Raw genomic sequence first — 14,392 nt, 5'->3', positions numbered from 1 at the left:
TAAATTATCATGTGAGGACAAACAGTGCTCTTTTCATGTAGTGATTTGAAATATGATTCTAAATTTATGGAATATCATTTTAGAATATGTATTTAGATTCACAGCACAAGACATGTTCATGTCAACTATGGCAACCAGTATTTTAAAAGAATTCACAATCACAGATGATAGATTTATGACTGAGAGTCTACAAGACTATAATGCAATCCTAAGGAGAGTTATGCCAGTCTAAGCCCATTTATTTCAATTGGCTTAGATTGGAATAACTCTGCATAGGTTTGCACTGTAAGTGGAAATTCCCTATTCAGAGATCCTGGACCTCAGATGAAAGCAGACTGATGCCTTCATGCCCTTCTTGTGCACTTCCAGGATACAACATGTTGGATGCTATTAAAAGAGGGTGCTGGTATTAGGGAGATCAGGTCTCCCACCTCAGCAGGAGACCCCCAGCTTCCTTCTTCATTGCACACCATCCCTTGTCAAGGCAGGAGAGGAAACTGGCCATAAAAAGTGCCATCATGCCAATGGCATAATGTCAGTTACACCAAATACCCAGAAGTGACATCATTTTGCCTACATGACGGCAATGTGATGCTCGAGGTTTCAGACAAAACTATATGATCCCATCATAACATTTTGTCTGAATCCTAGAGAGTCATATCGATGATGTGAGGTCACTGATGAGTGAAAGATACTGCAGACTTGGCCAACCTGAGAAATCAGCAGTGGCTGAACATGGACTGACCCAAACAGGACACAGGGTCTTATTCCAAGACACTGAAAGACCTGACAATTCTACCAACTATTTTGTCAGATTGCACAGAGAAGCCATTGAAATTCATAAACATCAGCACAACTTTAACAGAAAAGGAGAGAGCTTAAGAATGAATAAGGCTTGGCTTCCTGTCCTGAAAACCTCCAGACTAACAAAGACTACAGTCCACAATAGCCATGCAGATTAGCCTTTGATTTCACACATTAACAGATCACTTCAGGATACAGTGGTTCCACATTAACATACCACACCCTCATTAGCACATTATCTTGATTCTTACAGGACAATGATTTGCACATTACCTTTAATACTTTGCAGGACAAAGATTCAGCTCAAACCCAACCCCTTTCTGACTATATATTACTCTTCCTACACACTTGACACTGAGAGACACTGTCCTTCAGTGTTACTCCTCTAAAGATGCCTGCCACAGCTGCGGGCGAAACGTCAGGAAAGAAAATACCAAGACCACGGTTACACAGCCTGGATAACCTACAAGAACCAATGAACTCTAACCGTGAAAGCCTTAGACAATATCACTGATGAGTATTTGCCAGAAGTGACATCACCGGTTGATACAATGTCATTCCTGTAGCCATGTCCCCTCCTGCTGGTTGCCAGCCACCCTAGCTAGAATTGTATTTTCCCCTCCCAGTGGCCTACTGTGTGGCAGCAGAGGTCACAGGGTAGCCAGCAGGAGATCTCCCGCTGCCTGGCAACCCTAGATCAGGCCCATGCAGCCCAAGAACAAATATTGGCAGGCCATACATCATCATGAACTCTTAATTGTCTGCCCTCGATTGATAAGATCACACAAATTACAGAGTTCATTGAAATGAAATGTAAATAACAATGCCTTTAATGAAAAATTAAAATATAGCCCTGGAAGACATGTAGAAATCAAAATAAGCAATTCAGTTCATGACCATTTGTTTTCAAGAGATCTCTCAAAACAAAATACTTGGTTTGTTTGTTTTGGTTCACACTCAATGGAAAAATTGGCAGTAGGGACATACAAAAATCCAAAGAGGAAGAAAAATCAAAGGTGGGAAAACATTTCTGCTTGCAATGGAAATCTTTGTTCAGAACCAACACCTCTGCTTGAATTGTAAAGGGAAGCCCATTTTTTTTTCATGAACCATACAGGATGTTAAAAACACACAGCACTAATGATTTATATCCACAAAAGGTCATCAAGTCTGCCTCTTTGATTCTTCATTTTACTTATCCTGTCAGTAAAATGCTTTGTTAAACTCTTACACTTGGCCCTTCAGGATAAAAGAAAAAGAAAACAACATACAAGATCTAACAAAACAGGAGGGAGAGATTATACAATAAAGTACAATAAATACAAAGCTGTATCGCTAACACACAGTCAGTAGGTAATTGATATACAGCATTCAACGAGATACACTTATGTGTCCAGAAATATGCTTTTGTGTGCCATTAAGCACATAGTGATTTGACTGTAGAATTTTTCACAGAATCCTACTACAATGGGAATAGCAAAGATCGTTCTCGCTGTAAATCTTGCTCTCCTTCTTGAGTTAACAAAGATAATTAAAGTGGCCCGTAGAAGCAAAAAGGCAAGGCCATAAACACTGCAGACAAGGCAAGTAATAGCCTAGCAGACAAGGCAAATAATTAAGGTAGTTAATTTCCAAAACAAAAACAGCAAGTCTATAAACTTGTTGCCAATTGAAACCTGTTAAGAGCCCTTCTTTTCTTAAAGGAAACATCAGTAGGGGAAGATCATCACAGTTCCATTAGATGCTGCCTGACAGATTCATGAATCAGTTGGCCAATGATATAAGCATGTCTATATATCCTTGTAACCTTCAAGGTTAAGTACAAAGCGAAAGAAAGAAAGAAAGAAAGAAAGAAAGAAAGAAAGAAAGAAAGAAAGAAAGAAAGAAAGAAAGAAAGAAAGAAAGAAAGAAAGAAAGAAAGAAAGAAAGAAAGAAAGCATCCTGTAAAAAAAGGAATAACCAAGATTCACATTGTATACTAAATATATTAAATTAGACTATGTAAATTAGTATAAATAAGAAATTTTCAAATGGTGCAGGAATGTACAAAACTTACACAAATCTCCCTGTTGTAACAGTTTTAATAATATAGCCAGTAGCCAGTGTTGGTGCAGTAGTTAGAGCAAAGCTCAGCAACATTTTCCTTAATAAGAGCTACTTGTAAGTAATAAAAACACCCCAAGCATGTTACCATGTCTTGTTCTGTCTTAGAAATAGAACATAAACTAAGAAGAATAACAAACATTAAGTTATCAGCTAAGCAGCACCGAGGAAAATCCTGAAATAAAAGCTTCTTTAAAAACATAAACTTAAAGCAGATTTTTGCAGTCTTTTCTAGGTCTGATGGGGCTGCACAAGGTATTTTGAAGCAGTCAGTGAGCTGTGGCAAGTAATAGCAAGCTACCGGTTGAAGAGACCCTTGAGTTAGAGCATCCAACTAGGAAGAATGAGGAAGTCCTGCTTCAAATTTCCACTCAGACACAAAGATTACTGGCTGATCTGGAGAATTCACTTTTTGGGGGGTGGATTTATCACCCAAGATTGCAGAAATGGGAAGAAGAAAACTATGTACACCCCTATGACTAGGGTTGCCAACCTCCAGGCAGTGGCTGGCAATCTCCTGCTATTACAACTGATCTCCAGCCAATAGAGAACAGTTCATCTGGAAAAAATGGCCGCTTTGGCAATTGGTCTCTATGGCACTGAAGTCCCTCCCCTCTCCAAACCTCGCCCTTCTCAGGCTCCACCCCCAAAATTTCCAGGTATTTCTCAACCCAGAGCTGGCAACCCTATCTATGACCTTTTTGGAGGAAAGGGTAAAAATTGTGATAGATAACTCTGGTATACTTTGCATGTGGAAGGTTACACACTTAATGTCTGGCATCTCTAATTAAAGCATACCAGGTACTGGTAAAGACCTTGCTCTGCCTAAAATCCTGGAGAACAGCTGCAAGTAAAGACTGATTACTAATCTAGATTAATATATTACAATCAAGATTTATTTCACATTATGTATCTTGGTTGCCCTCTTCACTTTCAGGACAATGTTGGGGATAATCTGTTGTCCTTTTTAAGGCGAGTCTCTCATTCATTATCACCATTTACTTTCAAAATTCTTTTAGGTGTTTTACAGAATAATACTTTCATGAAGTTATTGATATGCCTCCCTATGAATAAGAATATAAGAGATACCCTACTGGATCAGATCAGTGGCCCACATAATCCAGCATTCTGTTTCACAGGCTGGCCACCAGTTGCCCTAAAGGGTCAACATATGGGGAATATAGGCTAAGGCCTACATCGGGTTGCCAACCTCCAGGTACTGGAGATCTCCTGCTATTACAACTGATCTCGAGCAGACAGAGATCACTTCACCTGGAGAAAATGGCCGCTTTGGCAATTGGACTCTATGGCATTGAAGTCCCTCCCCTCCCTAAACCTCGCCCTCCTCAGGCACTGCCCCAAAAACCTCCCACCAGTGGCAAAGAGGGACCTGGAAACGCTAGGCCTACACCTGATGCTGCCTCCTTCCTGGGACTGGTATTTAGAGTCTGCTGCCTCTCAATATGGTGTTTCCCTTTAGTTACTATGGCTAATAACCATTAATGGACCTCTCCTCCATGAATCAGCCTAATCCTTTAAAGCCATATGTGGTTTTTACCCATGCTACATCCCCTGATAATAGCTTCTACAATTTAACTACTGATATAGTAAAGCAGTTAGGGTTGCCAGCTCCAGACTGGAAAATACCTGGATATTTTGGGAGTGAAGCCTGGGGAGGGTGGTGTTTGGGGAGGGGAGGGACTTCAATGGGGTATAATGCTATAGAGTCCACCTTCCAAAGCAGCCATTTTCTCCAGGCAATAGAACAACAAAAATATCAAACGTACTAATAAATTCGTTGTAGAAAATGAAGTACGCACTCAATTGCTAATGGAAACTACCAAATCATTCATGAAACACAAGCATATAGCAAAACTTATTCTATTGTGACAATCTAACACGGACACACAAGTGCAATAGACAATATATACAATAATATACAAGCCACATGAACAGAGAAAAAACGTGTTATATAAGAATAAAAAATGTTGGCAAATAAGCCTTATACAATCGCACAAACATCGCAGGCAGTTGATCTGTCATGCTGGAAAAGGAGCTGCACAAGCCGCAAGGGCTGGCAGCATGGAAACGCCTTTCCGGATTGTGGGCGTTTTCGCCAAGCAAGTTGGGCTTCTTCAGCCGAAATTCGCCTTAAATAGCAAATTTCACTTTTAAGACACAAAATTGTTGTCTCTGGTTTAATCTTCTTTTGCAAGTCACTCTCAACTTCTCGCTTCCTTTTCCGTGCTGCCAGCCCTTGCGGCTTGTGCAGCGCCTTTTCCAGCGTGTCATATCAACTGCGCGCGATGTTTGTGCAATTGTATAAGGCTTATTTGCCAACATTTTTGATTCTTATATAAGAATTTTTTTCCTCTGTTCATGTGGCTTGTATATTATTGTATATATTGTCTATTGCACTTGTGTGTTCGTGTTAGATTGTCACAATAGAATAAGTTTTGCCATATGCTTGTGTTTCATGAATGATTTGGTGGTTTCCATTAGCAATTGAGTGCGTACTTCATTTTCTACAACAATTTTCTCCAGGAAGACTGATCTCTGTTTCCTGGAGATCAGTTGTAATAGCGAGAGATCACCAGCCACAGCCAGGAGGTTGGCAACCCTAAAAGCAGTACTTCTTTTTTTATGACCTGAAGCTATTTCCATCAGCTTCATGGGGCAGACCCAAGTTTTAGTGTAATGCTAGAAGGAGGAAAAGCTCTCTCTATCCACTTTCTCCGCCTCATGTACCATATATGTACCATATATATTACATACAAAACTTGTGAGGCATGCATACACCATTAAAATAAATATCCAACAGATAAAAGCAGAAAACTGAAAGCAATGACAATATATATATTAATCGATGCAATAAAATTATGTTACATGCATCCAGCACGTGAAGTGTGTGTGTCTTCTATGGCCTTTCCTGTTAGCCATGTACTCCTACCAAGATACTTTGTTTTTGTCCATCAGTAACCCACTGGCAGTTTCCCACACACATGTTCCTGCATACATATAGTAGTCTTCCCCCTCCAAATTGGTAAATATTTAAATAATGAAGTCAGCATCACAAAATGCAGAGCAACAAACCTTGTTTCGGTACTACATGTAATACAATAAGAAAATGTCACCAATCCTTACTCTTTGACAAGGATATCTGAATAATACACGTATTTTAAGACCTATATACCACCTTAAAGATATTCAGATTGAAGATATTTCCGAAGAAATGGTTAAATCTGGCTTCAGGTTTTCTAAGCACACAAAGGGGAGATGCACGGCTTGGTTTCATACAGATCATTCTCATGCAGTTGTTTTTATCATTGCATTGTATGAATTGTGAGTAGGGCTGTCAATTTGGTTCATCCCAAACAGAAAAACAGCCAAATTTTTCCCGATTCGGCGGTTTCTAGTTTGGATGGAACTGAATTTTTAAAAGATGGGAAAACAACGAGCTGAATTCAGCGGGTTTGGGGCAATTGTCGAATAAATTCGGCAAATTCAGGGGCTCCGAATCAGCAGCACAACCATAAAGGCATTAAAAACACATTCGTGCCTTTCTGCGGCTCAGGGGGGGCATGTTTGGGGGTAGAGGTCCCAAACTTTCAGCATAGCTTGAGGAGACCATTCTTGCAAGAACCCCCAAGTTTCGTGAAGATTGGGTCAGGGACCCCCGAGTTATGGGGCCTGGAAGGGTTCCCCCCATCTGCCCATTGGAATAAAGCCTTTAAAAGGGATGTACTAAACCGAATGACAAGTCAGCCTATTGGAAGCAATGGGAGAGGCTGCCCAGCCCATTGAAGATAATGGGAGAGGGGAATGGCGGTTGACTTGCATTGACTCCACTGAAATACATTACAGGGGATATACTAAAACGAATGACAGGCTAGCCCATTCGAAACAACAGGAGCGGCTGCACAGCCCGTTGGAAACAATAGGAACCAGCCAGAGAGAGACTCACTGACCCACAGTTAACTCCACACGAAGTTGGCAACCAAGTTGGGATGAGATATGGGGCCCGGAAGGGGTCCCCCCCCTCCTTAATGTGCATCTATTCCATTTTACAGCACATTCGCAACTTTCCACTGATTGGCCGCGGGAGAATGCAGCTTACTAACTGACGGTTATGCTGCTGATTCTGAGCCCCGAATTTGTTGATTTATCCGGAGTCCGCCCGAACTCGCCGAATTCGGCTTGTTGTTTTCCCACCTTTTTTTAATTCGGTTCCATCCAAACTAGAAACCGCCGAGTTGGGGGAAATTTGGCTGTTTGGGTTCGGACGAACCGAATCGACAGCCCTAGTTGAGCCATACCATTACCCCAGCCTGGGGGTCTGGTTGCCTCGGCAGTTGGGCCGTACCATTACCCCGGCCCGGGGGTCTGACTAAAAGGCAATTAATCCCGAGTTATGGGGTCCCCCCCATCCACCCATTGGAATGAATGGGAGCAGGCAATCCTTAATGTGCATCTAGAGAGTGGCAAATCCAAGGCAAAACCTCCCGTGCCAGAGAGTATGTGTGTGTGAGTCTGCTAGAATCGTATTGGATAGGATTACTCCTGAGTCCTCCTAGTCCCTGCTCCTGATAGAAGATAAGAAGACATCCACAGTAAGACCCATTTGGGGGCTTTTCTCTATAATTCTCTATAATTTTTTTCCTCTGTGTGTGTATGTGGGGGGGGGGGAGATTCTGTGTGTGTGTGTGTGTGTGTGTGTGTGTGTGTGTGTGTGAGGGGGGAAGCCAAAGGGGGGTGAGTTTACCTGTTCTGCTGGAGGGTGGGCTTGATTGCCTCTGTGTGGGACTATGCTTTCTACTGTTTTAACTGGTTGCCAACTTCGTGTGGAGTTAACTGTGGGTCAGTGAGTCTCTCTCTGGCTGGTTCTTCACGAAACTTGGGGGTTCTTGCAAGAAGGGTCTCCTCAAGGTACGCTGAGATTTTGGGACCTCTACCTCTAAACATGCCCCCCCCCTAGAGCTGCAGAAAGGAGAGAATGTGTTTTTAATGCCTTTATTCCTGTGGGTGATTTGGGGGGGGACCCCTTCTGGGACCCATATCTTGGGACCCCCTGCCCCAATCTTTACAAAACTTGGGGGTTCTTGCAAGAAGGGTCTCCTCAAGGTACGCTCAGAATTTGGGACCTCTACCTCCAAACATGCCTTCCAGAGCCGCAGAAAGGCGTGAATGTGTTTTTAATGCCTTTATTCCTGTGGGTGATTTTGGGGGGGACCCCTTCCGGGCCCCATATCTCAGGACCCCCTGACCCAATCTTTACAAAACTTGGGGGTTCTTGCAAGAAGGGCCCTCTCAAGCTACGCTGAAATTTTGGAACCTCTACCTCCAAAAATGCCCCCCCCGGAGCCACAAAAAGGCGCAAATGTGTTTTTAATGGCTTTATTTGGCCGAATTTTTTCCTGAACTCGGAACTTGGCGCCGAATTTCATGGATCTGAATCAGGGGAGTTTGGACTTCGGCATTTCCCAAATCAAAACAGGCCAAATTTTGCCAAATCCGAATTTAACCCAAAAAATTTCAACAGCCCTAATTGTGAGCAGCCTCAAGCAGGACTCCAGAAAAGTGGAGTATAAATTATCAAATAAATAAACTGGCAAATGAAAATAATGAACCAATGGATGGTCCATAATACCACCAATAAAGAAAAATTTGCTATTTTCTAACTAGTTCAGACTTTCCTGTAGAAATATACACACAAATGCATGCAGAACAGTATCCTTAGAATGTGCATAAATTATTTGTGGCTACATTCATATTACACATGGAGTCTTAGGTATGCTAATCTGTCTGTGGAAAAGATCTAAAATGACATCAAATAATTACATGAGCATATTATTTTCTGACATTGAAATATAGAGGATCCTTTTTGCTCTGCCTAATCACTAGCCATGAAAAGTACACTTTGCATTCTTACTAATAAAAATTCACTCTGGAACATCAGTGTCCCACTTTAAGCTCTGTACTCTCAAATCAAAATCAAATTCCTGCATGCATATATTGTTCCAAAAGATGGATACATTTCCTGCCAAATTTGAGTTGTCAACCTCCAGCTCTTTCAGCTGTTCAAAATTAGGTCACAATCTTTTAAAAATAAATATTTCATAAATGACACAAGTGTATCTTTTCCTAATCATTGCACTGCTTGAAACAGACATTATTTACTCCCAAAGTTTACAAATTCCACAAATTTCTTCATGAAAGGTTAAACTATACAATTAGACACTACATATTACAAACGGAAATCAGGAGTGGAAATTAAATCCATGTTAATTATCAATATCTCTAATTCTCAATGTAGCCAAATCTGTGGATACTTAAATCCAGAAATTACAGCCGTGAACAGACAGGACAGCTCTTTCTACAAAGCTGAGAAGAGCCCCAGGTTTGCAGAAAAATCTGAAATCAAAAACAAACAAAAATTTGGGGGGTTATCCCCAACCCCCCAAAAAAGAATGGAAGTAATGCCTATAATTTTAAGAAACAAATACCCTCTCAATGGCCATTCTGGGCAACCACAACAATATGTCCAGATTTCAACCCTTGCCTTTGTCTCAGTAAAAGATAGAGGGAGGGGGCAGGGATCTTTCCAGGACCTTTCAGGGAGGACTCAATAGGGTCAGGCCTGGCAGCAACTACCGGGTGACTTGATACTCTGTAACTTGTGGGGATCATCTCATGTTCCCTTCCCACACTATTTCTTCTTTCCCTTCCCTGAAAGCTCCCATAGGCTCTCCCCTTTTCCTGCTTCTTTCTCTTTCTTACTCATCCACAAACCTACATTTTATCTGCCCACTATCATTAGCTATATTTATTACTTATTTCATGTATACCCGGCCTTTCTCCACACACGCACCCACAACAGCTTGCATCATTTTCCATTTTACCCTCACGACAACCCCCTTGAGATAGGTTAGGCTGAGAAGGTGTAACTCACCCAAGTTCACCCAGTGAGCTTCCAAGGTAGAGAGGTGATTCTAACCTGGGTCTCCCAGGTCCTTGTCTGAAACCCTAACCACTACACCACACTTGCTTCCTTGGGTAGCTACTGTTAAGCAGTAGCAAGCAGCCAGTCCTGGGTGAAACATACAATTTGGGTGGTATCGCCTGATGTTTCCTGGAAGGGGCTCTGCCCATTCTTCTAGCCTTTTTACTGATAAAAACCATTGCTTGGAGGCTGCTGATACTGATTTGGTTGTCTAGCAACCCCTCACAATGGCCACTTAGAGGGCATTTGTTTCTATTATTTTGGGGGGTTTTTAACCTCCTTTTTTTTTTAGATTTCAGATTATTCTGCAAACTTGAAGCCTTTTCAGTTTTGTGGAAAGTTCTGTATTGTCTGTTCATGGTTCCAATGTCTGGATTTAAGTATTCACAGATTTGGCTATGTTACGAATTAGATATATTGATGTTGGGTGGATCTGGATTATGCTAAAAACATTAAAAACATTCGCAGGAATTCATGAGACCTTTCTGGATAAATTGCAAACTGCCCAGCCAGAGGAAAATGAGGCTTTATGTAGCCCAACATTGCCTGTTTTGCCAGGGATTCTCTCCCAAACAACAGCCCTTCTGAAAGGCATGGCAATGCATATCTCCTAAGAACAGTCTAGATCTGCCAACGAAGCCTCTCAAACTGCTCTCTGCCAAATGGCAAAGGCAAATAATGTCTCCTGCTAATGGTAGTGGGTAGCGGCATCCCTCTACTTTGTTTGAATTCTCCACACACACAAAAAGGGAGAAAGAGGGAAGACATAGTGGAAGGCAAATGAAAAAAGTTATAAACCAGTGCCTTGGAATGGTGGTAAAGTGGCTAAGTTTAAGGAGACTAACAATAAATCCAGAAAGCATGGAGTGATGTTCCTTGGAAATCACAATGTTTTAAAAGTGACAGATAGGATAACGCTTTCCCTGTCTGAGAGTATGGATGGTGCTTCCCAGTTCCCTGCTGCTTCAGATTAACCGAGCAGTGGCGGTGCCTAGAAGGCTCTTTTATCATGTATATGTGTAATGGCCTACACCCATTGTTGAAGAGATATTGCCATATTGATTCATGGTTTTGTAATCTCTAGGACTGAACTGGCGCAGACTACTGTATTCTTCCTTCTTACAAATGTTGGGCGATAAAATGCATCTTGTGGCAAATGTGCAGGTTACCTCTTACTTTTGGAACCAATTCAACTTGTCACATGCCACCATTAAAAACAACTGGGAACTGCATAACCTAGGAATCATCTCTGCTCCTACAACTTTAAACCCTGGTATACATATGCTCCAGAAGGAGGTGGTAATATGTGGGGGCAGAGTGGACTCTGTCACTGCAAGGGTGAGAATACATTTTTGCAAAGTTTCCCCACACAAATAATTTCCTGTTACGACGCGCCCGCTTTTACTCTCTTTAGTACCCACTCTCTCAGCCTGGCTTTGTATGCTGATGGAAAGCATTAGCCTGAGCGTATTGTGAGGAGATTGCCTTTTTCTCCTCCTCCAGTCCCGACCAGAATTTACCTCAGAGAGAAATTTGACACAAGAGGCTTCTTAACATTAACAAACAAAACAGGGAAATTTACTGAACGTATTCACAAGATGGATTTTTGAGGAAAAGGCTGAATCGGAGGGAAAACACAAAATCACATATCTGTACACAAGAAATATTTCAGAGAGATAGATTATTTTAGATGTTACTCAAGTTGTCTTTAGCTTTAGCAAGAATTCTTTCAGAGAGAGATTATTTTAGATGTTACTCAAGTTGTCTTTAGCTTTAGCAAGAATTCTTTCAGAGAGAGATTATTTTAGATGTTACTCAAGTTGTCTTTAGCTTAGATGTTTTTTTCAAATTAGATTTCTTCAGCTCTTCGTTTACAAGCTTAGTTCTGCTCCTCAGAACCCTCACAGGTTCAGCTTCACAGACTCTGTTCCCAGCCTAGCTAACAGGAATGAAGAGACTTTGAGTCTCTTATTCCCAGAGAACATCCAGAAGTATGGGGAATGACCAAATTCCCTCTTCCATTTCTCACAGACTACCCCACACCAGTGGTAGTAATCCTCCACACCACCCTGCAACCAGAATAGCTCTACCCCAGAGACTAATTCCCCTTTGTGACCTGAGAACGGGCCCTTTTCCACCCAATTCTCAGTCCTGTCACTTCACAGGTTGTGTGTTCTGCTAGCTTAGGCAATACAGAGCCCTTAGGTTCACAGAGTTGTTCACAGCTTCCTGTCACACAGGTTCCCAAGCTTAGAATCTGTCGCAGCTTCTTCTCAGTCTAGTTACCAAGCTCAGAATGCTTTTTGGCTCTGTCCACTCTGGGTCTCTCAGCTTCTGCTGAAGATTAATCCCTTGTCCGTCACACCTGTAAATAGACTACTAGCACGATATGCCAAACAATAGGCTAGAATTGGTTCTTGTTGGTTAGCCGGGTTGTGTGACCGTGGTCTTGGTATTTTCTTTCCTGACGTTTTGCCAGCAGCTGTGGCAGGCATCTTCAGAGGAGTAACACTGAAGGACAGTGTCTCTCAGGGTCAAGTGTGTAGGAAGAGTAATATATAGTCAGAAAGGGGTTGAGTATATTACTCTTCCTACACACTTGACACTGAGAGACCCTGTCCTTCAGTATTACTCCTTGGAAGATGCCTGCCACAGCTGCTGGCGAAACGTCAGGAAAGAAAATACCAAGACCACGGTTACACAACCCGGATAACCTACAAGAACCAATGAACTCTGACCGTGAAAGCCTTCAACAATATAATAGGCTAGAATTTTCACCTTTGTTCTACTTATTTATTTCCGTGAGTTTTTACAGGGGAGGAGCCTCCCCATAATCTTATTCTGCTTCCTCATCTTGCTGCATTTGTACAGCAGATGCATGTCCATCAGAAGATCAGACAAAGTAAAGACCCTTCCGGCATATAGCACAGCCTTTAGTGCAATTGCCTCAGGACTCTATAATGACACTTAGAAGTAGTTAGGAATTCTCCCCTTCTCTCTTTTTGTAAGGTTGTTTTGTTCCTGAAATCCTTTTGACTGTTGATTTTTAAGGCCATTTCATTGCTGCTACTGTACATACAGTTGATTTGATTTTAATTATCCTGATTTATTCTTACACTTGTTTTTAGTGAATGTTATAAGCTGCCTCCAGCTGTGGAGAGACAGGATACAAAGATCTGAAATAAATGGAGAGAAAATTTAGAAGGGGGAGAGTTTTTAAAGACTGGTGAGGAGGAATAAGATGGTGGGGAGACAAAGCCTGTAGTACAATTTACAGCACTGGAGAATGGGCATTCCAAAAAGATAAAAAAAAAAGAATGGAAGAATGGCTAAATGTACATGAGCCAGATGAAGTAAAGGGACAATGCAGCTGAGACTGGGCAAATATGATAGATGGTGAAAAAAGAGAATTGAAATAGGATTACTTTTCAAGCATTTTTTCTTCCTTTCATAGCCTTTTCAAAGAGACATTGGTAAAATACCCTAGATTTGTAAAAGAAAAAATTCTTTCAGAATCTGAATGACATAATGATTTGACTATGGCAGTAAAGAAAAAGACCTACAACATGCACTGAAGGACAAAAAAAAATCATGAATGATTACTGCATATAAAGTTCTGGCTATGTTTGATTCAAGTATGTGCTCATCTTATGTAGTTACACATCGGTTCCTTAAGAAATTGAGGCAAGTTATCATATGGACTAAAAATAAAGATTTTTTTTAATATTAATTGGTAGTGGTTAAGAGTGGGGGACTCTAATCTGGAGAACCATGCTTGATTCCCCACTCCTCCACATGAAGCCTGCTGGGTGACCTTGGCACAGTCACAGTTCTCTCAGAACTCTCTCAACCCATGCAGAAGCAGACAATGGCAAACCACTTCTGAATGTCTCTTGCCTTGAAAACCCTAGGGGGTCACCATACACACACAGACTCACACACACACATACAGAGCTCAGATAGAGAATTGTGTACACGGTAGAGAAAGACATGTTGCCAATGTATCAAGTATCAAGCCAAGAAAACTGTGATAAACAGTTTTGACTTCAAGATATATGAAGAAAGGATGAAGGAAATGGATGGAGATTAGGGTTGCCAACCTGCAGATGGTAGCTGGAGATCTCCAGATGGTAGCTGGAGATCTTCAGTTATTATAACTGATCTCCAGGCAACAGAGATCAGTTCCCCTGGAGAAAATGGCCACTATGGTATTATACCCCAAATAAGTTCCTCCCCTCCCCAAACTTCACCGTCCTCAGGCTCCACCCCCAAAATCTCCTGGTATTTCTCAACCCTATTATTGCCTATTATATTAGGTGCTGTGGAACACAGGCAGGATGCTGCTGCAGTCGTCTTGTTTGTGGGCTTCCTAGAGGCACCTGGCTGGCCACTGTGTGAACAGACTGCTGGACTCCTTGGTCTGATCCAGCATGGCTTTTCTTATGTACATTTGTTGGTATGTGTACATGTGTTGGTATAAAAATC

Source organism: Euleptes europaea, chromosome 12 (genome assembly GCF_029931775.1).
Source record: "Euleptes europaea isolate rEulEur1 chromosome 12, rEulEur1.hap1, whole genome shotgun sequence".
NCBI lineage: Eukaryota > Metazoa > Chordata > Lepidosauria > Squamata > Sphaerodactylidae > Euleptes > Euleptes europaea.
Note: the sequence above shows the minus strand (reverse complement) of the source record.